Source organism: Gobio gobio (assembly GCF_949357685.1).
Source record: "Gobio gobio genome assembly, chromosome: 20".
NCBI classification, from domain to species: Eukaryota; Metazoa; Chordata; class Actinopteri; order Cypriniformes; family Gobionidae; genus Gobio; species Gobio gobio.
In genome coordinates, this window is record NC_137113.1 from 36,166,468 (window position 1) to 36,191,949 (window position 25,482).

Below are 25,482 nucleotides of genomic sequence, written 5' to 3' on the forward strand. Positions count from 1 at the left end.
ACTTCACCAGTCTTTTTGCACAGGCATAGCATCCACTAGAGCCTTCTAAAAGGCTGTCTTGGCAGCGGTGGGATTCGAACCCACGCCCCCGAGGAGACTGGAGCCTTAATACAGCGCCTTAGACCGCTCGGCCACGCTACCTTGCAACATTGCTTTCCCTAGGCAGTTTTCGCCTACTTTTTTTAAATATCGCACTTCCCTAAAAGTAAGTCTGTTGAAAATCTACGTGCCTTGGAGGAGCTCCTCAACAGGTGGAAAGGCCTCCTAAATACAAGGGTATACAGTCGCCCCCCTCCCTGCATTTTGCAATTCCATCTCTAATCAAACACACCTGAATCAGCTAATCAAAGCCTTTTGGCCTTAGTCCAAAATGGCAGCTAGCTGTGTTGAAGTTAAACTCAAAATCATGAGGTAGTTGTCAATTTTCCAAAAACTCTCAATGAGTCAAATTAGCTGCTTCTATTATTATAGATTATACGCTATTATTATGTCCCAATTGATTTTTAAACTGAAATTACTATAATTGTAATTTTTTGTTGTCCCTGATTCAACAGGGTGCAGATTTTCAGCCCTTTTCGCAGCACACTTAAGGTGTCTTGACCTCTTTAAAATCACTGCTGGCAGCGGTGGGATTCGAACCCACACCCCCGAAGAGACTGGAGCCTAAATCCAGCGCCTTAGACCCCTCGGCCACGCTACCCCAATGTATCTCTTTTCGGGGGCCTTTTTTCTGCCCATTTTTCCAGAAAAAGAGAAAACTTTGGGTGCGGACCTTCATCGAGAGGCTCTGAAGCCTGTCGAGTGCGGCCAAGGAAAGCAAAAGTGGCTGGTTTTGGAAGAGACCCGGAGCATGCAGTGTCACTTCACCAGTCTTTTTGCACAGGCATAGCATCCACTAGAGCCTTCTAAAAGGCTGTCTTGGCAGCGGTGGGATTCGAACCCACGCCCCCGAAGAGACTGGAGCCTTAATCCAGCGCCTTAGACCGCTCGGCCACGCTACCTTGCAACATTGCTTTCCCTGGGCAGTTTTCGCCTACTTTTTTTAAATATCGCACTTCCCTAAAAGTAAGTCTGTTGAAATTCTACGTGCCTTGGAGGAGCTCCTCAACAGGTGGAAAGGCCTCCTAAATACAAGGGTATACAGTCGCCCCCCTCCCTGCATTTTGCAATTCCATCTCTAATCAAACACACCTGAATCAGCTAATCAAAGCCTTTTGGCCTTAATCCAAAATGGCAGCTAGCTGTGTTGAAGTTAAACTCAAAATCATGAGGTAGTTGTCAATTTTCCAAAAACTCTCAATGAGTCAAATTGGCTGCTTCTATTATTATACATTATACGCTATTATTATAGCCCAATTCATTTTTAAACTGAAATTACTATTATTGTAATATTTTGTTGTCGCTGATTCAACAGGGTGCATATTTCCAGCCCTTTTCCCAGGACACTTAAGGTGTCTTGACCTCTTTAAAATCACTGCTGGCAGCGGTGGGATTCAAACCCACGCCCCCGAAGAGACTGGAACCTAAATCCAGCGCCTTAGACCCCTCGGCCACGCTACCCCAATGTATCTCTGTTCGGAGGCCTTTTTTCTGCCCATTTTTCCAGAAAAAGAGAAAACTTTGGGTGCGGACCTTCATCGAGAGGCTCTGAAGCCTGTCGAGTGCGGCCAAGGAAAGCAAAAGTGGCTGGTTTTGGAAGAGACCCGGAGCATGCAGTGTCACTTCACCAGTCTTTTTGCACAGGCATAGCATCCACTAGAGCCTTCTAAAAGGCTGTCTTGGCAGCGGTGGGATTCGAACCCACGCCCCCGAAGAGACTGGAGCCTTAATTCAGTGCCTTAGACCGCTCGGCCACGCTACCTTGCAACAATGCTTTCCCTGGGCAGTTTTCCCCTAATTTTTTTAAATATCGCACTTCCCTAAAAGTAAGTCTGTTGAAATTCTACGTGCCTTGGAGGAGCTCCTCAACAGGTGGAAAGGCCTCCTAAATACAAGGGTACACAGTCGCCCCCCTCCCTGCAGATTGCAATTCCATCTCTAATCAAACACACCTGAATCAGCTAATCAAAGCCTTTTGGCCTTAGTCCAAAATGGCAGCTAGCTGTGTTGAAGTTAAACTCAAAATCATGAGGTAGTTGTCAATTTTCCAAAAACTCTCAATGAGTCAAATTGGCTGCTTCTATTATTATACATTATACGCTATTATTATAGCCCAATTCATTTTTAAACTGAAATTACTATTATTGTAATATTTTGTTGTCGCTGATTCAACAGGGTGCATAATTCCAGCCCTTTTCGCAGGACACTTAAGGTGTCTTGACATCTTTAAAATCACTGCTGGCAGCGGTGGGATTCGAACCCACGCCCCCGAAGAGACTGGAGCCTAAATCCAGCGCCTTAGACCCCTCGGCCACGCTACCCCTATGTATCTCTTTTCGGGGGCCTTTTTTAGGCCCATTTTTCCAGAAAAAGAGAAAACTTTGGGTGCGGACCTTCATCGAGAGGCTCTGAAGCCTGTCGAGTGCGGCCAAGGAAAGCAAAAGTGGCTGGTTTTGGAAGAGACCCGGAGCATGCAGTGTCACTTCACCAGTCTTTTTGCACAGGCATAGCTTCCACTAGAGCCTTCTAAAAGGCTGTCTTGGCAGCGGTGGGATTCGAACCCACGTCCCCGAAGAGACTGGAGCCTTAATCCAGCGCCTTAGACCGCTCGGCCACGCTACCTTGCAACATTGCTTTCCCTGGGCAGTTTTCGCCTACTTTTTTTAAATATCGCACTTCCCTAAAAGTAAGTCTGTTGAAATTCTATGTGCCTTGTAGGAGCTCCTCAACAGGTGGAAAGGCCTCCTAAATACAAGGGTATACAGTCGCCCCCCTCCCTGCATTTTGCAATTCCATCTCTAATCAAACACACCTGAATCAGCTAATCAAAGCCTTTTGGCCTTAGTCCAAAATGGCAGCTAGCTGTGTTGAAGTTAAACTCAAAATCATGAGGTAGTTGTCAATTTTCCAAAAACTCTCAATGAGTCAAATTGGCTGCTTCTATTATTATAGATTATACGCTATTATTATGTCCCAATTCATTTTTAAACTGAAATTACTATAATTGTAATTTTTTGTTGTCCCTGATTCAACAGGGTGCAGATTTTCAGCCCTTTTCGCAGCACACTTAAGGTGTCTTGACCTCTTTAAAATCACTGCTGGCAGCGGTGGGATTCGAACCCACGCCCCCGAAGAGACTGGAGCCTAAATCCAGCGCCTTAGACCCCTCGGCCACGCTACCCCAATGTATCTCTTTTCGGGGGCCTTTTTTCTGCCCATTTTTCCAGAAAAAGAGAAAACTTTGGGTGCGGACCTTCATCGAGAGGCTCTGAAGCCTGTCGAGTGCGGCCAAGGAAAGCAAAAGTGGCTGGTTTTGGAAGAGACCCGGAGCATGCGGTGTCACTTCACCAGTCTTTTTGCACAGGCATAGCATCCACTAGAGCCTTTTAAAAGGCTGTCTTGGCAGCGGTGGGATTCGAACCCACGCCCCCGAAGAGACTGGAGCCTTAATTCAGTGCCTTAGACCGCTCGGCCACGCTACCTTGCAACAATGAATTCCCTGGGCAGTTTTCGCCTACTTTTTTTAAATATCGCACTTCCCTAAAAGTAAGTCTGTTGAAATTCTACGTGCCTTGGAGGAGCTCCTCAACAGGTGGAAAGGCCTCCTAAATACAAGGGTATACAGTCGCCCCCCTCCCTGCATTTTGCAATTCCATCTCTAATCAAACACACCTGAATCAGCTAATCAAAGCCTTTTGGCCTTAGTCCAAAATGGCTGCTAGCTGTGTTGAAGTTAAACTCAAAATCATGAGGTAGTTGTCAATTTTCCAAAAACTCTCAATGAGTCAAATTGGCTGCTTCTATTATTATAGATTATACGCTATTATTATATCCCAATTCATTTTTAAACTGAAATTACTATTATTGTAATATTTTGTTGTCGCTGATTCAACAGGGTGCATTTTTCCAGACCTTTTCGCAGCACACTTAAGGTGTCTTGACCTCTTTAAAATCACTGCTGGCAGCGGTGGGATTCGAACCCACGCCCCCGAAGAGACTGGAGCCTAAATCCAGCGCCTTAGACCCATCGGCCACGCTACCCCAATGTATCTCTTTTCGGGGGCCTTTTTTCTGCCCATTTTTCCAGAAAAAGAGAAAACTTTGGTTGCGGACCTTCATCGAGAGGCTCTGAAGCCTGTCGAGTGCGGCCAAGGAAAGCAAAAGTGGCTGGTTTTGGAAGACACCCGGAGCATGCAGTGTCACTTCACCAGTCTTTTTGCACAGGCATAGCATCCACTAGAGCCTTCTAAAAGGCTGTCTTGGCAGCGGTGGGATTCGAACCCACGCCCCCGAAGAGACTGGAGCCTTAATCCAGCGCCTAAGACCGCTCGGCCACGCTACCTTGCAACATTGCTTTCCCTGGGCAGTTTTCGCCTACTTTTTTTAAATATCGCACTTCCCTAAAAGTAAGTCTGTTGAAATTCTATGTGCCTTGGAGGAGCTCCTCAACAGGTGGAAAGGCCTCCTAAATACAAGGGTATACAGTCGCCCCCCTCCCTGCATTTTGCAATTCCATCTCTAATCAAACACACCTGAATCAGCTAATCAAAGCCTTTTGGCCTTAGTCCAAAATGGCAGCTAGCTGTGTTGAAGTTAAACTCAAAATCATGAGGTAGTTGTCAATTTTCCAAAAACTCTCAATGAGTCAAATTGGCTGCTTCTATTATTATACATTATACGCTATTATTATATCCCAATTCATTTTTAAACTGAAATTACTATTATTGTAATATTTTGTTGTCGCTGATTCAACAGGGTGCATATTTCCAGCCCTTTTCGCAGGACACTTAAGGTGTCTTGACCTCTTTAAAATCACTGCTGGCAGCGGTGGGATTCAAACCCACGCCCCCGAAGAGACTGGAACCTAAATCCAGCGCCTTAGACCCCTCGGCCACGCTACCCCAATGTATTTCTTTTCGGGGGCCTTTTTTAGGCCCATTTTTCCAGAAAAAGAGAAAACTTTGGGTGCGGACCTTCATCGAGAGGCTCTGAAGCCTGTCGAGTGCGGCCAAGGAAAGCAAAAGTGGCTGGTTTTGGAAGAGACCCGGAGCATGCAGTGTCACTTCACCAGTCTTTTTGCACAGGCATAGCATCCACTAGAGCCTTCTAAAAGGCTGTCTTGGCAGCGGTGGGATTCGAACCCACGCCCCCGAAGAGACTGGAGCCTTAATCCAGCGCCTTAGACCGCTCGGCCACGCTACCTTGCAACATTGCTTTCCCTGGGCAGTTTTCGCCTACTTTTTTTAAATATCGCACTTCCCTAAAAGTAAGTCTGTTGAAATTCTATGTGCCTTGGAGGAGCTCCTCAACAGGTGGAAAGGCCTCCTAAATACAAGGGTACACAGTCGCCCCCCTCCCTGCAGATTGCAATTCCATCTCTAATCAAACACACCTGAATCAGCTAATCAAAGCCTTTTGGCCTTAGTCCAAAATGGCAGCTAGCTGTGTTGAAGTTAAACTCAAAATCATGAGGTAGTTGTCAATTTTCCAAAAACTCTCAATGAGTCAAATTGGCTGCTTCTATTATTATACATTATACGCTATTATTATATCCCAATTCATTTTTAAACTGAAATTACTATTATTGTAATATTTTGTTGTCGCTGATTCAACAGGGTGCATAATTCCAGCCCTTTTCGCAGCACACTTAAGGTGTCTTGACCTCTTTAAAATCACTGCTGGCAGCGGTGGGATTCGAACCCACGCCCCCGAAGAGACTGGAGCCTAAATCCAGCGCCTTAGACCCCTCGGCCACGCTACCCCAATGTATCTCTTTTCGGGGGCCTTTTTTAGGCCCATTTTTCCAGAAAAAGAGAAAACTTTGGGTGCGGACCTTCATCGAGAGACTCTGAAGCCTGTCGAGTGCGGCCAAGGAAAGCAAAAGTGGCTGGTTTTGGAAGAGACCCGGAGCATGCAGTGTCACTTCACCAGTCTTTTTGCACAGGCATAGCATCCACTAGAGCCTTCTAAAAGGCTGCCTTGGCAGCGGTGGGATTCGAACCCACGCCCCCGAAGAGACTGGAGCCTTAATCCAGCGCCTTAGACCGCTCGGCCACGCTACCTTGCAACATTGCTTTCCCTGGGCAGTTTTCGCCTACTTTTTTTAAATATCGCACTTCCCTAAAAGTAAGTCTGTTGAAATTCTATGTGCCTTGGAGGAGCTCCTCAACAGGTGGAAAGGCCTCCTAAATACAAGGGTACACAGTCGCCCCCCTCCCTGCAGATTGCAATTCCATCTCTAATCAAACACACCTGAATCAGCTAATCAAAGCCTTTTGGCCTTAGTCCAAAATGGCAGCTAGCTGTGTTGAAGTTAAACTCAAAATCATGAGGTAGTTGTCAATTTTCCAAAAACTCTCAATGAGTCAAATTGGCTGCTTCTATTATTATACATTATACGCTATTATTATATCCCAATTCATTTTTAAACTGAAATTACTATTATTGTAATATTTTGTTGTCGCTGATTCAACAGGGTGCATAATTCCAGCCCTTTTCGCAGGACACTTAAGGTGTCTTGACCTCTTTAAAATCACTGCTGGCAGCGGTGGGATTCGAACCCACGCCCCCGAAGAGACTGGAGCCTAAATCCAGCGCCTTAGACCCCTCGGCCACGCTACCCCAATGTATCTGTTTTCGGGGGCCTTTTTTAGGCCCATTTTTCCAGAAAAAGAGAAAACTTTGGGTGCGGACCTTCATCGAGAGGCTCTGAAGCCTGTCGAGTGCGGCCAAGGAAAGCAAAAGTGGCTGGTTTTGGAAGAGACCCGGAGCATGCAGTGTCACTTCACCAGTCTTTTTGCACAGGTATAGCATCCACTAGAGCCTTCTAAAAGGCTGTCTTGGCAGCGGTGGGATTCGAACCCACGCCCCCGAAGAGACTGGAGCCTTAATCCAGCGCCTTAGACCGCTCGGCCACGCTACCTTGCAACATTGCTTTCCCTGGGCAGTTTTCGCCTACTTTTTTTAAATATCGCACTTCCCTAAAAGTAAGTCTGTTGAAATTCTATGTGCCTTGGAGGAGCTCCTCAACAGGTGGAAAGGCCTCCTAAATACAAGGGTACACAGTCGCCCCCCTCCCTGCAGATTGCAATTCCATCTCTAATCAAACACACCTGAATCAGCTAATCAAAGCCTTTTGGCCTTAGTCCAAAATGGCAGCTAGCTGTGTTGAAGTTAAACTCAAAATCATGAGGTAGTTGTCAATTTTCCAAAAACTCTCAATGAGTCAAATTGGCTGCTTCTATTATTATACATTATACGCTATTATTATATCCCAATTTTAAACTGAAATTACTATTATTGTAATATTTTGTTGTCGCTGATTCAACAGGGTGCATAATTCCAGCCCTTTTCGCAGCACACTTAAGGTGTCTTGACCTCTTTAAAATCACTGCTGGCAGCGGTGGGATTCGAACCCACACCCCCGAAGAGACTGGAGCCTAAATCCAGCGCCTTAGACCCCTCGGCCACGCTACCCCAATGTATCTCTTTTCGGGGGCCTTTCTTAGGCCCATTTTTCCAGAAAAAGAGAAAACTTTGGGTGCGGACCTTCATCGAGAGGCTCTGAAGCCTGTCGAGTGCGGCCAAGGAAAGCAAAAGTGGCTGGTTTTGGAAGAGACCCGGAGCATGCAGTGTCACTTCACCAGTCTTTTTGCACAGGCATAGCATCCACTAGAGCCTTCTAAAAGGCTGCCTTGGCAGCGGTGGGATTCGAACCCACGCCCCCGAAGAGACTGGAGCCTTAATCCAGCGCCTTAGACCGCTCGGCCACGCTACCTTGCAACATTGCTTTCCCTGGGCAGTTTTCGCCTACTTTTTTTAAATATCGCACTTCCCTAAAAGTAAGTCTGTTGAAATTCTATGTGCCTTGGAGGAGCTCCTCAACAGGTGGAAAGGCCTCCTAAATACAAGGGTACACAGTCGCCCCCCTCCCTGCAGATTGCAATTCCATCTCTAATCAAACACACCTGAATCAGCTAATCAAAGCCTTTTGGCCTTAGTCCAAAATGGCAGCTAGCTGTGTTGAAGTTAAACTCAAAATCATGAGGTAGTTGTCAATTTTCCAAAAACTCTCAATGAGTCAAATTGGCTGCTTCTATTATTATACATTATACGCTATTTTTATATCCCAATTCATTTTTAAACTGAAATTACTATTATTGTAATATTTTGTTGTCGCTGATTCAACAGGGTGCATAATTCCAGCCCTTTTCGCAGGACACTTAAGGTGTCTTGACGTCTTTAAAATCACTGCTGGCAGCGGTGGGATTCGAACCCACGCCCCCGAAGAGACTGGAGCCTAAATCCAGCGCCTTAGACCCCTCGGCCACGCTACCCCAATGTATCTCTTTTCGGGGGCCTTTTTTAGGCCCATTTTTCCAGAAAAAGAGAAAACTTTGGGTGCGGACCTTCATCGAGAGGCTCTGAAGCCTGTCGAGTGCGGCCAAGGAAAGCAAAAGTGGCTGGTTTTGGAAGAGACCCGGAGCATGCAGTGTCACTTCACCAGTCTTTTTGCACAGGTATAGCATCCACTAGAGCCTTCTAAAAGGCTGTCTTGGCAGCGGTGGGATTCGAACCCACGCCCCCGAAGAGACTGGAGCCTTAATCCAGCGCCTTAGACCGCTCGGCCACGCTACCTTGCAACATTGCTTTCCCTGGGCAGTTTTCGCCTACTTTTTTTAAATATCGCACTTCCCTAAAAGTAAGTCTGTTGAAATTCTATGTGCCTTGGAGGAGCTCCTCAACAGGTGGAAAGGCCTCCTAAATACAAGGGTACACAGTCGCCCCCCTCCCTGCAGATTGCAATTCCATCTCTAATCAAACACACCTGAATCAGCTAATCAAAGCCTTTTGGCCTTAGTCCAAAATGGCAGCTAGCTGTGTTGAAGTTAAACTCAAAATCATGAGGTAGTTGTCAATTTTCCAAAAACTCTCAATGAGTCAAATTGGCTGCTTCTATTATTATACATTATACGCTATTATTATATCCCAATTTTAAACTGAAATTACTATTATTGTAATATTTTGTTGTCGCTGATTCAACAGGGTGCATAATTCCAGCCCTTTTCGCAGCACACTTAAGGTGTCTTGACCTCTTTAAAATCACTGCTGGCAGCGGTGGGATTCGAACCCACGCCCCCGAAGAGACTGGAGCCTAAATCCAGCGCCTTAGACCCCTCGGCCACGTTACCCCAATGTATTTCTTTTCGGGGGCCTTTTTTAGGCCCATTTTTCCAGAAAAAGAGAAAACTTTGGGTGCGGACCTTCATCGAGAGGCTCTGAAGCCTGTCGAGTGCGGCCAAGGAAAGCAAAAGTGGCTGGTTTTGGAAGAGACCCGGAGCATGCAGTGTCACTTCACCAGTCTTTTTGCACAGGCATAGCATCCACTAGAGCCTTCTAAAAGGCTGTCTTGGCAGCGGTGGGATTCGAACCCACGCCCCCGAAGAGACTGGAGCCTTAATCCAGCGCCTTAGACCGCTCGGCCACGCTACCTTGCAACATTGCTTTCCCTGGGCAGTTTTCGCCTACTTTTTTTAAATATCGCACTTCCCTAAAAGTAAGTCTGTTGAAATTCTATGTGCCTTGGAGGAGCTCCTCAACAGGTGGAAAGGCCTCCTAAATACAAGGGTACACAGTCGCCCCCCTCCCTGCAGATTGCAATTCCATCTCTAATCAAACACACCTGAATCAGCTAATCAAAGCCTTTTGGCCTTAGTCCAAAATGGCAGCTAGCTGTGTTGAAGTTAAACTCAAAATCATGAGGTAGTTGTCAATTTTCCAAAAACTCTCAATGAGTCAAATTGGCTGCTTCTATTATTATACATTATACGCTATTATTATATCCCAATTCATTTTTAAACTGAAATTACTATTATTGTAATATTTTGTTGTCGCTGATTCAACAGGGTGCATAATTCCAGCCCTTTTCGCAGCACACTTAAGGTGTCTTGACCTCTTTAAAATCACTGCTGGCAGCGGTGGGATTCGAACCCACGCCCCCGAAGAGACTGGAGCCTAAATCCAGCGCCTTAGACCCCTCGGCCACGCTACCCCAATGTATCTCTTTTCGGGGGCCTTTTTTAGGCCCATTTTTCCAGAAAAAGAGAAAACTTTGGGTGCGGACCTTCATCGAGAGGCTCTGAAGCCTGTCGAGTGCGGCCAAGGAAAGCAAAAGTGGCTGGTTTTGGAAGAGACCCGGAGCATGCAGTGTCACTTCACCAGTCTTTTTGCACAGGCATAGCATCCACTAGAGCCTTCTAAAAGGCTGCCTTGGCAGCGGTGGGATTCGAACCCACGCCCCCGAAGAGACTGGAGCCTTAATCCAGCGCCTTAGACCGCTCGGCCACGCTACCTTGCAACATTGCTTTCCCTGGGCAGTTTTCGCCTACTTTTTTTAAATATCGCACTTCCCTAAAAGTAAGTCTGTTGAAATTCTATGTGCCTTGGAGGAGCTCCTCAACAGGTGGAAAGGCCTCCTAAATACAAGGGTACACAGTCGCCCCCCTCCCTGCAGATTGCAATTCCATCTCTAATCAAACACACCTGAATCAGCTAATCAAAGCCTTTTGGCCTTAGTCCAAAATGGCAGCTAGCTGTGTTGAAGTTAAACTCAAAATCATGAGGTAGTTGTCAATTTTCCAAAAACTCTCAATGAGTCAAATTGGCTGCTTCTATTATTATACATTATACGCTATTATTATATCCCAATTCATTTTTAAACTGAAATTACTATTATTGTAATATTTTGTTGTCGCTGATTCAACAGGGTGCATAATTCCAGCCCTTTTCGCAGGACACTTAAGGTGTCTTGACCTCTTTAAAATCACTGCTGGCAGCGGTGGGATTCGAACCCACGCCCCCGAAGAGACTGGAGCCTAAATCCAGCGCCTTAGACCCCTCGGCCACGCTACCCCAATGTATCTGTTTTCGGGGGCCTTTTTTAGGCCCATTTTTCCAGAAAAAGAGAAAACTTTGGGTGCGGACCTTCATCGAGAGGCTCTGAAGCCTGTCGAGTGCGGCCAAGGAAAGCAAAAGTGGCTGGTTTTGGAAGAGACCCGGAGCATGCAGTGTCACTTCACCAGTCTTTTTGCACAGGCATAGCATCCACTAGAGCCTTCAAAAAAGGCTGTCTTGGCAGCGGTGGGATTCGAACCCACGCCCCCGAAGAGACTGGAGCCTTAATCCAGCGCCTTAGACCGCTCGGCCACGCTACCTTGCAACATTGCTTTCCCTGGGCAGTTTTCGCCTACTTTTTTTAAATATCGCACTTCCCTAAAAGTAAGTCTGTTGAAATTCTATGTGCCTTGGAGGAGCTCCTCAACAGGTGGAAAGGCCTCCTAAATACAAGGGTACACAGTCGCCCCCCTCCCTGCAGATTGCAATTCCATCTCTAATCAAACACACCTGAATCAGCTAATCAAAGCCTTTTGGCCTTAGTCCAAAATGGCAGCTAGCTGTGTTGAAGTTAAACTCAAAATCATGAGGTAGTTGTCAATTTTCCAAAAACTCTCAATGAGTCAAATTGGCTGCTTCTATTATTATACATTATACGCTATTATTATATCCCAATTCATTTTTAAACTGAAATTACTATTATTGTAATATTTTGTTGTCGCTGATTCAACAGGGTGCATAATTCCAGTCCTTTTCGCAGGACACTTAAGGTGTCTTGACCTCTTTAAAATCACTGCTGGCAGCGGTGGGATTCGAACCCACACCCCCGAAGAGACTGGAGCCTAAATCCAGCGCCTTAGACCCCTCGACCACGCTACCCCAATGTATCTCTTTTCGGGGGCCTTTTTTCTGCCCATTTTTCCAGAAAAAGAGAAAACTTTGGGTGCGGACCTTCATCGAGAGGCTCTGAAGCCTGTCGAGTGCGGCCAAGGAAAGCAAAAGTGGCTGGTTTTGGAAGAGACCCGGAGCATGCGGTGTCACTTCACCAGTCTTTTTGCACAGGCATAGCATCCACTAGAGCCTTCTAAAAGACTGTCTTGGCAGCGGTGGGATTCGAACCCACGCCCCCGAAGAGACTGGAGCCTTAATCCAGCGCCTTAGACCGCTCGGCCACGCTACCTTGCAACATTGCTTTCCCTGGGCAGTTTTCGCCTACTTTTTTTAAATATCGCACTTCCCTAAAAGTAAGTCTGTTGAAATTCTATGTGCCTTGGAGGAGCTCCTCAACAGGTGGAAAGGCCTCCTAAATACAAGGGTACACAGTCGCCCCCCTCCCTGCAGATTGCAATTCCATCTCTAATCAAACACACCTGAATCAGCTAATCAAAGCCTTTTGGCCTTAGTCCAAAATGGCAGCTAGCTGTGTTGAAGTTAAACTCAAAATCATGAGGTAGTTGTCAATTTTCCAAAAACTCTCAATGAGTCAAATTGGCTGCTTCTATTATTATACATTATACGCTATTTTTATATCCCAATTCATTTTTAAACTGAAATTACTATTATTGTAATATTTTGTTGTCGCTGATTCAACAGGGTGCATAATTCCAGCCCTTTTCGCAGGACACTTAAGGTGTCTTGACCTCTTTAAAATCACTGCTGGCAGCGGTGGGATTCGAACCCACGCCCCCGAAGAGACTGGAGCCTAAATGCAGCGCCTTAGACCCCTCGGCCACGCTACCCCAATGTATCTCTTTTCGGGGGCCTTTTTTAGGCCCATTTTTCCAGAAAAAGAGAAAACTTTGGGTGCGGACCTTCATCGAGAGGCTCTGAAGCCTGTCGAGTGCGGCCAAGGAAAGCAAAAGTGGCTGGTTTTGGAAGAGACCCGGAGCATGCAGTGTCACTTCACCAGTCTTTTTGCACAGGCATAGCATCCACTAGAGCCTTCTAAAAGGCTGTCTTGGCAGCGGTGGGATTCGAACCCACGCCCCCGAAGAGACTGGAGCCTTAATCCAGCGCCTTAGACCGCTCGGCCACGCTACCTTGCAACATTGCTTTCCCTGGGCAGTTTTCGCCTACTTTTTTTAAATATCGCACTTCCCTAAAAGTAAGTCTGTTGAAATTCTATGTGCCTTGGAGGAGCTCCTCAACAGGTGGAAAGGCCTCCTAAATACAAGGGTACACAGTCGCCCCCCTCCCTGCAGATTGCAATTCCATCTCTAATCAAACACACCTGAATCAGCTAATCAAAGCCTTTTGGCCTTAGTCCAAAATGGCAGCTAGCTGTGTTGAAGTTAAACTCAAAATCATGAGGTAGTTGTCAATTTTTCAAAAACTCTCAATGAGTCAAATTGGCTGCTTCTATTATTATACTTTATACGCTATTATTATATCCCAATTCATTTTTAAACTGAAATTACTATTATTGTAATATTTTGTTGTCGCTGATTCAACAGGGTGCATAATTCCAGCCCTTTTCGCAGGACACTTAAGGTGTCTTGACCTCTTTAAAATCACTGCTGGCAGCGGTGGGATTCGAACCCACGCCCCCGAAGAGACTGGAGCCTAAATCCAGCGCCTTAGACCCCTCGGCCACGCTACCCCAATGTATCTCTTTTCGGGGGCCTTTTTTAGGCCCATTTTTCCATAAAAAGAGAAAACTTTGGGTGCGGACCTTCATCGAGAGGCTCTGAAGCCTGTCGAGTGCGGCCAAGGAAAGCAAAAGTGGCTGGTTTTGGAAGAGACCCGGAGCATGCAGTGTCACTTCACCAGTCTTTTTGCACAGGCATAGCATCCAGTAGAGCCTTCTAAAAGGCTGTCTTGGCAGCGGTGGGATTCGAACCCACGCCCCCGAAGAGACTGGAGCCTTAATCCAGCGCCTTAGACCGCTCGGCCACGCTACCTTGCAACCTTGCAACATTGCATTCCCTGGGCAGTTTTCGCCTACTTTTTTTAAATATCGCACTTCCCTAAAAGTAAGTCTGTTGAAATTCTACGTGCCTTGGAGGAGCTCCTCAACAGGTGGAAAGGCCTCCTAAATACAAGGGTTTACAGTCGCCCCCCTCCCTGCATTTTGCAATTCCATCTCTAATCAAACACACCTGAATCAGCTAATCAAAGCCTTTTGGCCTTAGTCCAAAATGGCAGCTAGCTGTGTTGAAGTTAAACTCAAAATCATGAGGTAGTTGTCAATTTTCCAAAAACTCTCAATGAGTCAAATTGGCTGCTTCTATTATTATAGATTATACGCTATTATTATATCCCAATTCATTTTTAAACTGAAATTACTATTATTGTAATATTTTGTTGTCGCTGATTCAACAGGGTGCATATTTCCAGCCCTTTTCGCAGCACACTTAAGGTGTCTTGACCTCTTTAAAATCACTGCTGGCAGCGGTGGGATTCGAACCCACACCCCCGAAGAGACTGGAGCCTAAATCCAGCGCCTTAGACCCCTCGGCCACGCTACCCCGATGTATCTCTTTTCGGGGGCCTTTTTTCTGCCCATTTTTCCAGAAAAAGAGAAAACTTTGGGTGCGGACCTTCATCGAGAGGCTCTGAAGCCTGTCGAGTGCGGCCAAGGAAAGCAAAAGAGGCTGGTTTTGGAAGAGACCCGGAGCATGCAGTGTCACTTCACCAGTCTTTTTGCACAGGCATAGCATCCACTAGAGCCTTCTAAAAGGCTGTCTTGGCAGCGGTGGGATTCGAACCCACGCCCCCGAAGAGACTGGAGCCTTAATCCAGCGCCTTAGACCGCTCGGCCACGCTACCTTGCAACATTGCTTTCCCTGGGCAGTTTTCGCCTACTTTTTTTAAATATCGCACTTCCCTAAAAGTAAGTCTGTTGAAATTCTATGTGCCTTGGAGGAGCTCCTCAACAGGTGGAAAGGCCTCCTAAATACAAGGGTACACAGTCGCCCCCCTCCCTGCAGATTGCAATTCCATCTCTAATCAAACACACCTGAATCAGCTAATCAAAGCCTTTTGGCCTTAGTCCAAAATGGCAGCTAGCTGTGTTGAAGTTAAACTCAAAATCATGAGGTAGTTGTCAATTTTCCAAAAACTCTCAATGAGTCAAATTGGCTGCTTCTATTATTATACATTATACGCTATTATTATATCCCAATTCATTTTTAAACTGAAATTACTATTATTGTAAATTTTGTTGTCGCTGATTCAACAGGGTGCATAATTCCAGCCCTTTTCGCAGCACACTTAAGGTGTCTTGACCTCTTTAAAATCACTGCTGGCAGCGGTGGAATTCGAACCCACGCCCCCGAAGAGACTGGAGCCTAAATCCAGCGCCTTAGACCCCTCGGCCACGCTACCCCAATGTATCTCTTTTCGGGGGCCTTTCTTAGGCCCATTTTTCCAGAAAAAGAGAAAACTTTGGGTGCGGACCTTCATCGAGAGGCTCTGAAGCCTGTCGAGTGCGGCCAAGGAAAGCAAAAGTGGCTGGTTTTGGAAGAGACCCGGAGCATGCAGTGTCACTTCACCAGTCTTTTTGCACAGGCATAGCATCCACTAGAGCCTTCTAAAAGGCTGCCTTGGCAGCGGTGGGATTCGAACCCACGCCCCCGAAGAGACTGGAGCCTTAATCCAGCGCCTTAGACCGCTCGGCCACGCTACCTTGCAACATTGCTTTCCCTGGGCAGTTTTCGCCTACTTTTTTTAAATATCGCACTTCCCTAAAAGTAAGTCTGTTGAAATTCTATGTGCCTTGGAGGAGCTCCTCAACAGGTGGAAAGGCCTCCTAAATACAAGGGTACACAGTCGCCCCCCTCCCTGCAGATTGCAATTCCATCTCTAATCAAACACACCTGAATTAGCTAATCAAAGCCTTTTGGCCTTAGTCCAAAATGGCAGCTAGCTGTGTTGAAGTTAAACTCAAAATCATGAGGTAGTTGTCAATTTTCCAAAAACTCTCAATGAGTCAAATTGGCTGCTTCTATTATTATACATTATACGCTATTTTTATATCCCAATTCATTTTTAAACTGAAATTACTATTATTGTAATATTTTGTTGTCGCTGATTCAACAGGGTGCATAATTCCAGCCCTTTTCGCAGGACACTTAAGGTGTCTTGACCTCTTTAAAATCACTGCTGGCAGCGGTGGGATTCTAACCCACGCCCCCGAAGAGACTGGAGCCTAAATCCAGCGCCTTAGACCCCTCGGCCACGCTACCCCAATGTATCTCTTTTCGGGGGCCTTTTTTAGGCCCATTTTTCCAGAAAAAGAGAAAACTTTGGGTGCGGACCTTCATCGAGAGGCTCTGAAGCCTGTCGAGTGCGGCCAAGGAAAGCAAAAGTGGCTGGTTTTGGAAGAGACCCGGAGCATGCAGTGTCACTTCACCAGTCTTTTTGCACAGGTATAGCATCCACTAGAGCCTTCTAAAAGGCTGTCTTGGCAGCGGTGGGATTCGAACCCACGCCCCCGAAGAGACTGGAGCCTTAATCCAGCGCCTTAGACCGCTCGGCCACGCTACCTTGCAACATTGCTTTCCCTGGGCAGTTTTCGCCTACTTTTTTTAAATATCGCACTTCCCTAAAAGTAAGTCTGTTGAAATTCTATGTGCCTTGGAGGAGCTCCTCAACAGGTGGAAAGGCCTCCTAAATACAAGGGTACACAGTCGCCCCCCTCCCTGCAGATTGCAATTCCATCTCTAATCAAACACACCTGAATCAGCTAATCAAAGCCTTTTGGCCTTAGTCCAAAATGGCAGCTAGCTGTGTTGAAGTTAAACTCAAAATCATGAGGTAGTTGTCAATTTTCCAAAAACTCTCAATGAGTCAAATTGGCTGCTTCTATTATTATACATTATACGCTATTATTATATCCCAATTTTAAACTGAAATTACTATTATTGTAATATTTTGTTGTCGCTGATTCAACAGGGTGCATATTTCTAGCCCTTTTCCCAGGACACTTAAGGTGTCTTGACCTCTTTAAAATCACTGCTGGCAGCGGTGGGATTCAAACCCACGCCCCCGAAGAGACTGGAACCTAAATCCAGCGCCTTAGACCCCTCGGCCACGCTACCCCAATGTATCTCTGTTCGGAGGCCTTTTTTCTGCCCATTTTTCCAGAAAAAGAGAAAACTTTGGGTGCGGACCTTCATCGAGAGGCTCTGAAGCCTGTCGAGTGCGGCCAAGGAAAGCAAAAGTGGCTGGTTTTGGAAGAGACCCGGAGCATGCAGTGTCACTTCACCAGTCTTTTTGCACAGGCATAGCATCCACTAGAGCCTTCTAAAAGGCTGTCTTGGCAGCGGTGGGATTCGAACCCACGCCCCCGAAGAGACTGGAGCCTTAATCCAGCGCCTTAGACCGCTCGGCCACGCTACCTTGCAACATTGTTTTCCCTGGGCAGTTTTCGCCTACTTTTTTTAAATATCGCACTTCCCTAAAAGTAAGTCTGTTGAAATTCTATGTGCCTTGGAGGAGCTCCTCAACAGGTGGAAAGGCCTCCTAAATACAAGGGTACACAGTCGCCCCCCTCCCTGCAGATTGCAATTCCATCTCTAATCAAACACACCTGAATCAGCTAATCAAAGCCTTTTGGCCTTAGTCCAAAATGGCAGCTAGCTGTGTTGAAGTTAAACTCAAAATCATGAGGTAGTTGTCAATTTTCCAAAAACTCTCAATGAGTCAAATTGGCTGCTTCTATTATTATACATTATACGCTATTATTATATCCCAATTCATTTTTAAACTGAAATTACTATTATTGTAATATTTTGTTGTCGCTGATTCAACAGGGTGCATAATTCCAGCCCTTTTCGCAGCACACTTAAGGTGTCTTGACCTCTTTAAAATCACTGCTGGCAGCGGTGGGATTCGAACCCACGCCCCCGAAGAGACTGGAGCCTAAATCCAGCGCCTTAGACCCCTCGGCCACGCTACCCCAATGTATCTCTTTTCGGGGGCCTTTCTTAGGCCCATTTTTCCAGAAAAAGAGAAAACTTTGGGTGCGGACCTTCATCGAGAGGCTCTGAAGCCTGTCGAGTGCGGCCAAGGAAAGCAAAAGTGGCTGGTTTTGGAAGAGACCCGGAGCATGCAGTGTCACTTCACCAGTCTTTTTGCACAGGCATAGCATCCACTAGAGCCTTCTAAAAGGCTGCCTTGGCAGCGGTGGGATTCGAACCCACGCCCCCGAAGAGACTGGAGCCTTAATCCAGCGCCTTAGACCGCTCGGCCACGCTACCTTGCAACATTGCTTTCCCTGGGCAGTTTTCGCCTACTTTTTTTAAATATCGCACTTCCCTAAAAGTAAGTCTGTTGAAATTCTATGTGCCTTGGAGGAGCTCCTCAACAGGTGGAAAGGCCTCCTAAATACAAGGGTACACAGTCGCCCCCCTCCCTGCAGATTGCAATTCCATCTCTAATCAAACACACCTGAATCAGCTAATCAAAGCCTTTTGGCCTTAGTCCAAAATGGCAGCTAGCTGTGTTGAAGTTAAACTCAAAATCATGAGGTAGTTGTCAATTTTCCAAAAACTCTCAATGAGTCAAATTGGCTGCTTCTATTATTATACATTATACGCTATTTTTATATCCCAATTCATTTTTAAACTGAAATTACTATTATTGTAATATTTTGTTGTCGCTGATTCAACAGGGTGCATAATTCCAGCCCTTTTCGCAGGACACTTAAGGTGTCTTGACGTCTTTAAAATCACTGCTGGCAGCGGTGGGATTCGAACCCACGCCCCCGAAGAGACTGGAGCCTAAATCCAGCGCCTTAGACCCCTCGGCCACGCTACCCCAATGTATCTCTTTTCGGGGGCCTTTTTTAGGCCCATTTTTCCAGAAAAAGAGAAAACTTTGGGTGCGGACCTTCATCGAGAGGCTCTGAAGCCTGTCGAGTGCGGCCAAGGAAAGCAAAAGTGGCTGGTTTTGGAAGAGACCCGGAGCATGCAGTGTCACTTCACCAGTCTTTTTGCACAGGTATAGCATCCACTAGAGCCTTCTAAAAGGCTGTCTTGGCAGCGGTGGGATTCGAACCCACGCCCCCGAAGAGACTGGAGCCTTAATCCAGCGCCTTAGACCGCTCGGCCACGCTACCTTGCAACATTGCTTTCCCTGGGCAGTTTTCGCCTACTTTTTTTAAATATCGCACTTCCCTAAAAGTAAGTCTGTTGAAATTCTATGTGCCTTGGAGGAGCTCCTCAACAGGTGGAAAGGCCTCCTAAATACAAGGGTACACAGTCGCCCCCCTCCCTGCAGATTGCAATTCCATCTCTAATCAAACACACCTGAATCAGCTAATCAAAGCCTTTTGGCCTTAGTCCAAAATGGCAGCTAGCTGTGTTGAAGTTAAACTCAAAATCATGAGGTAGTTGTCAATTTTCCAAAAACTCTCAATGAGTCAAATTGGCTGCTTCTATTATTATACATTATACGCTATTATTATATCCCAATTTTAAACTGAAATTACTATTATTGTAATATTTTGTTGTCGCTGATTCAACAGGGTGCATAATTCCAGCCCTTTTCGCAGCACACTTAAGGTGTCTTGACCTCTTTAAAATCACTGCTGGCAGCGGTGGGATTCGAACCCACGCCCCCGAAGAGACTGGAGCCTAAATCCAGCGCCTTAGACCCCTCGGCCACGCTACCCCAATGTATTTCTTTTCGGGGGCCTTTTTTAGGCCCATTTTTCCAGAAAAAGAGAAAACTTTGGGTGCGGACCTTCATCGAGAGGCTCTGAAGCCTGTCGAGTGCGGCCAAGGAAAGCAAAAGTGGCTGGTTTTGGAAGAGACCCGGAGCATGCAGTGTCACTTCACCAGTCTTTTTGCACAGGCATAGCATCCACTAGAGCCTTCTAAAAGGCTGTCTTGGCAGCGGTGGGATTCGAACCCACGCCCCCGAAGAGACTGGAGCCTTAATCCAGCGCCTTAGACCGCTCGGCCACGCTACCTTGCAACATTGCTTTCCCTGGGCAGTTTTCGCCTACTTTTTTTAAATATCGCACTTCCCTAAAAGTAAGTCTGTTGAAATTCTATGTGCCTTGGAGGAGCTCCTCAACAGGTGGAAAGGCCTCCTAAATACAAGGGTACACAGTCGCCCCCCTCCCTGCAGATTGCAATTCCATCTCTAATCAAACACACCTGAATCAGCTAATCAAAGCCTTTTGGCCTTAGTCCAAAATGGCAGCTAGCTGTGTTGAAGTTAAACTCAAAATCATGAGGTAGTTGTCAATTTTCCAAAAACTCTCAATGAGTCAAATTGGCTGCTTCTATTATTATACATTATACGCTATTATTATATCCCAATTCATTTTTAAACTGAAATTACTATTATTGTAATATTTTGTTGTCGCTGATTCAACAGGGTGCATAATTCCAGCCCTTTTCGCAGCACACTTAAGGTGTCTTGACCTCTTTAAAATCACTGCTGGCAGCGGTGGGATTCGAACCCACGCCCCCGAAGAGACTGGAGCCTAAATCCAGCGCCTTAGACCCCTCGGCCACGCTACCCCAATGTATCTCTTTTCGGGGGCCTTTTTTAGGCCCATTTTTCCAGAAAAAGAGAAAACTTTGGGTGCGGACCTTCATCGAGAGACTCTGAAGCCTGTCGAGTGCGGCCAAGGAAAGCAAAAGTGGCTGGTTTTGGAAGAGACCCGGAGCATGCAGTGTCACTTCACCAGTCTTTTTGCACAGGCATAGCATCCACTAGAGCCTTCTAAAAGGCTGCCTTGGCAGCGGTGGGATTCGAACCCACGCCCCCGAAGAGACTGGAGCCTTAATCCAGCGCCTTAGACCGCTCGGCCACGCTACCTTGCAACATTGCTTTCCCTGGGCAGTTTTCGCCTACTTTTTTTAAATATCGCACTTCCCTAAAAGTAAGTCTGTTGAAATTCTATGTGCCTTGGAGGAGCTCCTCAACAGGTGGAAAGGCCTCCTAAATACAAGGGTACACAGTCGCCCCCCTCCCTGCAGATTGCAATTCCATCTCTAATCAAACACACCTGAATCAGCTAATCAAAGCCTTTTGGCCTTAGTCCAAAATGGCAGCTAGCTGTGTTGAAGTTAAACTCAAAATCATGAGGTAGTTGTCAATTTTCCAAAAACTCTCAATGAGTCAAATTGGCTGCTTCTATTATTATACATTATATGCTATTATTATATCCCAATTCATTTTTAAACTGAAATTACTATTATTGTAATATTTTGTTGTCGCTGATTCAACAGGGTGCATAATTCCAGCCCTTTTCGCAGGACAATTAAGGTGTCTTGACCTCTTTAAAATCACTGCTGGCAGCGGTGGGATTCGAACCCACGCCCCCGAAGACACTGGAGCCTAAATCCAGCGCCTTAGACCCCTCGGCCACGCTACCCCAATGTATCTCTTTTCGGGGGCCTTTTTTAGGCCCATTTTTCCAGAAAAAGAGAAAACTTTGGGTGCGGACCTTCATCGAGAGGCTCTGAAGCCTGTCGAGTGCGGCCAAGGAAAGCAAAAGTGGCTGGTTTTGGAAGAGACCCGGAGCATGCAGTGTCACTTCACCAGTCTTTTTGCACAGGCATAGCATCCACTAGAGCCTTCTAAAAGGCTGTCTTGGCAGCGGTGGGATTCGAACCCACGCCCCCGAGGAGACTGGAGCCTTAATACAGCGCCTTAGACCGCTCGGCCACGCTACCTTGCAACATTGCTTTCCCTAGGCAGTTTTCGCCTACTTTTTTTAAATATCGCACTTCCCTAAAAGTAAGTCTGTTGAAAATCTACGTGCCTTGGAGGAGCTCCTCAACAGGTGGAAAGGCCTCCTAAATACAAGGGTATACAGTCGCCCCCCTCCCTGCATTTTGCAATTCCATCTCTAATCAAACACACCTGAATCAGCTAATCAAAGCCTTTTGGCCTTAGTCCAAAATGGCAGCTAGCTGTGTTGAAGTTAAACTCAAAATCATGAGGTAGTTGTCAATTTTCCAAAAACTCTCAATGAGTCAAATTAGCTGCTTCTATTATTATAGATTATACGCTATTATTATGTCCCAATTGATTTTTAAACTGAAATTACTATAATTGTAATTTTTTGTTGTCCCTGATTCAACAGGGTGCAGATTTTCAGCCCTTTTCGCAGCACACTTAAGGTGTCTTGACCTCTTTAAAATCACTGCTGGCAGCGGTGGGATTCGAACCCACACCCCCGAAGAGACTGGAGCCTAAATCCAGCGCCTTAGACCCCTCGGCCACGCTACCCCAATGTATCTCTTTTCGGGGGCCTTTTTTCTGCCCATTTTTCCAGAAAAAGAGAAAACTTTGGGTGCGGACCTTCATCGAGAGGCTCTGAAGCCTGTCGAGTGCGGCCAAGGAAAGCAAAAGTGGCTGGTTTTGGAAGAGACCCGGAGCATGCAGTGTCACTTCACCAGTCTTTTTGCACAGGCATAGCATCCACTAGAGCCTTCTAAAAGGCTGTCTTGGCAGCGGTGGGATTCGAACCCACGCCCCCGAAGAGACTGGAGCCTTAATCCAGCGCCTTAGACCGCTCGGCCACGCTACCTTGCAACATTGCTTTCCCTGGGCAGTTTTCGCCTACTTTTTTTAAATATCGCACTTCCCTAAAAGTAAGTCTGTTGAAATTCTACGTGCCTTGGAGGAGCTCCTCAACAGGTGGAAAGGCCTCCTAAATACAAGGGTATACAGTCGCCCCCCTCCCTGCATTTTGCAATTCCATCTCTAATCAAACACACCTGAATCAGCTAATCAAAGCCTTTTGGCCTTAGTCCACAATGGCAGCTAGCTGTGTTGAAGTTAAACTCAAAATCATGAGGTAGTTGTCAATTTTCCAAAAACTCTCAATGAGTCAAATTAGCTGCTTCTATTATTATAGATTATACGCTATTATTATGTCCCAATTCATTTTTAAACTGAAATTACTATAATTGTAATTTTTTGTTGTCCCTGATTCAACAGGGTGCAGATTTTCAGCCCTTTTCGCAGCACACTTAAGGTGTCTTGACCTCTTTAAAATCACTGTTGGCAGCAGTGGGATTCGAACCCACGCCCCCGAAGAGACTGGAGCCTTAATCCAGCGCCTTAGACCGCACGGCCACGCTACCTTGCAACATTGTTTTCCCTGGGCAGTTATCGCCTACTTTTTTTAAATATCGCACTTCCCTAAAAGTAAGTCTGTTGAAATTCTACGTGCCTTGGAGGAGCTCCTCAACAGGTGGAAAGGCCTCCTAAATACAAGGGTATACAGTCGCCCCCCTCCCTGCATTTTGCAATTCCATCTCTAATCAAACACACCTGAATCAGCTAATCAAAGCCTTTTGGCCTTAGTCCAAAATGGCAGCTAGCTGTGTTGAAGTTAAACTCAAAATCATGAGGTAGTTGTCAATTTTCCAAAAACTCTCAATGAGTCAAATTGGCTGCTTCTATTATTATACATTATACGCTATTATTATATCCCAATTCATTTTTAAACTGAAATTACTATTATTGTAATATTTTGTTGTCGCTGATTCAACAGGGTGCATATTTCCAGCCCTTTTCGCAGGACACTTAAGGTGTCTTGACCTCTTTAAAATCACTGCTGGCAGCGGTGGGATTCAAACCCACGCCCCCGAAGAGACTGGAGCCTAAATCCAGCGCCTTAGACCCCTCGGCCACGCTACCCCAATGTATCTCTGTTCGGGGGCCTTTTTTCTGCCCATTTTTCCAGAAAAAGAGAAAACTTTGGGTGCGGACCTTCATCGAGAGGCTCTGAAGCCTGTCGAGTGCGGCCAAGGAAAGCAAAAGTGGATGGTTTTGGAAGAGACCCGGAGCATGCAGTGTCACTTCACCAGTCTTTTTGCACAGGCATAGCATCCACTAGAGCCTTCTAAAAGGCTGTCTTGGCAGCGGTGGGATTCGAACCCACGCCCCCGAAGAGACTGGAGCCTTAATCCAGCGCCTTAGACCGCTCGGCCACGCTACCTTGCAACATTGCTTTCCCTGGGCAGTTTTCGCCTACTTTTTTTAAATATCGCACTTCCCTAAAAGTAAGTCTGTTGAAATTCTACGTGCCTTGGAGGAGCTCCTCAACAGGTGGAAAGGCCTCCTAAATACAAGGGTATACAGTCGCCCCCCTCCCTGCATTTTGCAATTCCATCTCTAATCAAACACACCTGAATCAGCTAATCAAAGCCTTTTGGCCTTAGTCCAAAATGGCAGCTAGCTGTGTTGAAGTTAAACTCAAAATCATGAGGTAGTTGTCAATTTTCCAAAAACTCTCAATGAGTCAAATTAGCTGCTTCTATTATTATAGATTATACGCTATTATTATGTCCCAATTCATTTTTAAACTGAAATTACTATAATTGTAATTTTTTGTTGTCCCTGATTCAACAGGGTGCAGATTTTCAGCCCTTTTCGCAGCACACTTAAGGTGTCTTGACCTCTTTAAAATCACTGCTGGCAGCAGTGGGATTCGAACCCACGCTCCCGAAGAGACTGGAGCCTTAATCCAGCGCCTTAGACCGCACGGCCACGCTACCTTGCAACATTGTTTTCCCTGGGCAGTTTTCGCCTACTTTTTTTAAATATCGCACTTCCCTAAAAGTAAGTCTGTTGAAATTCTACGTGCCTTGGAGGAGCTCCTCAACAGGTGGAAAGGCCTCCTAAATACAAGGGTATACAGTCGCCCCCCTCCCTGCATTTTGCAATTCCATCTCTAATCAAACACACCTGAATCAGCTAATCAAAGCCTTTTGGCCTTAGTCCAAAATGGCAGCTAGCTGTGTTGAAGTTAAACTCAAAATCATGAGGTAGTTGTCAATTTTCCAAAAACTCTCAATGAGTCAAATTGGCTGCTTCTATTATTATACATTATACGCTATTATTATATCCCAATTCATTTTTAAACTGAAATTACTATTATTGTAATATTTTGTTGTCGCTGATTCAACAGGGTGCATATTTCCAGCCCTTTTCGCAGGACACTTAAGGTGTCTTGACCTCTTTAAAATCACTGCTGGCAGCGGTGGGATTCAAACCCACGCCCCCGAAGAGACTGGAGCCTAAATCCAGCGCCTTAGACCCCTCGGCCACGCTACCCCAATGTATCTCTGTTCGGGGGCCTTTTTTCTGCCCATTTTTCCAGAAAAAGAGAAAACTTTGGGTGCGGACCTTCATCGAGAGGCTCTGAAGCCTGTCGAGTGCGGCCAAGGAAAGCAAAAGTGGCTGGTTTTGGAAGAGACCCGGAGCATGCAGTGTCACTTCACCAGTCTTTTTGCACAGGCATAGCATCCACTAGAGCCTTCTAAAAGGCTGTCTTGGCAGCGGTGGGATTCGAACCCACGCCCCCGAAGAGACTGGAGCCTTAATCCAGCGCCTTAGACCGCTCGGCCACGCTACCTTGCAACATTGCTTTCCCTGGGCAGTTTTCGCCTACTTTTTTTAAATATCGCACTTCCCTAAAAGTAAGTCTGTTGAAAATCTACGTGCCTTGGAGGAGCTCCTCAACAGGTGGAAAGGCCTCCTAAATACAAGGGTATACAGTCGCCCCCCTCC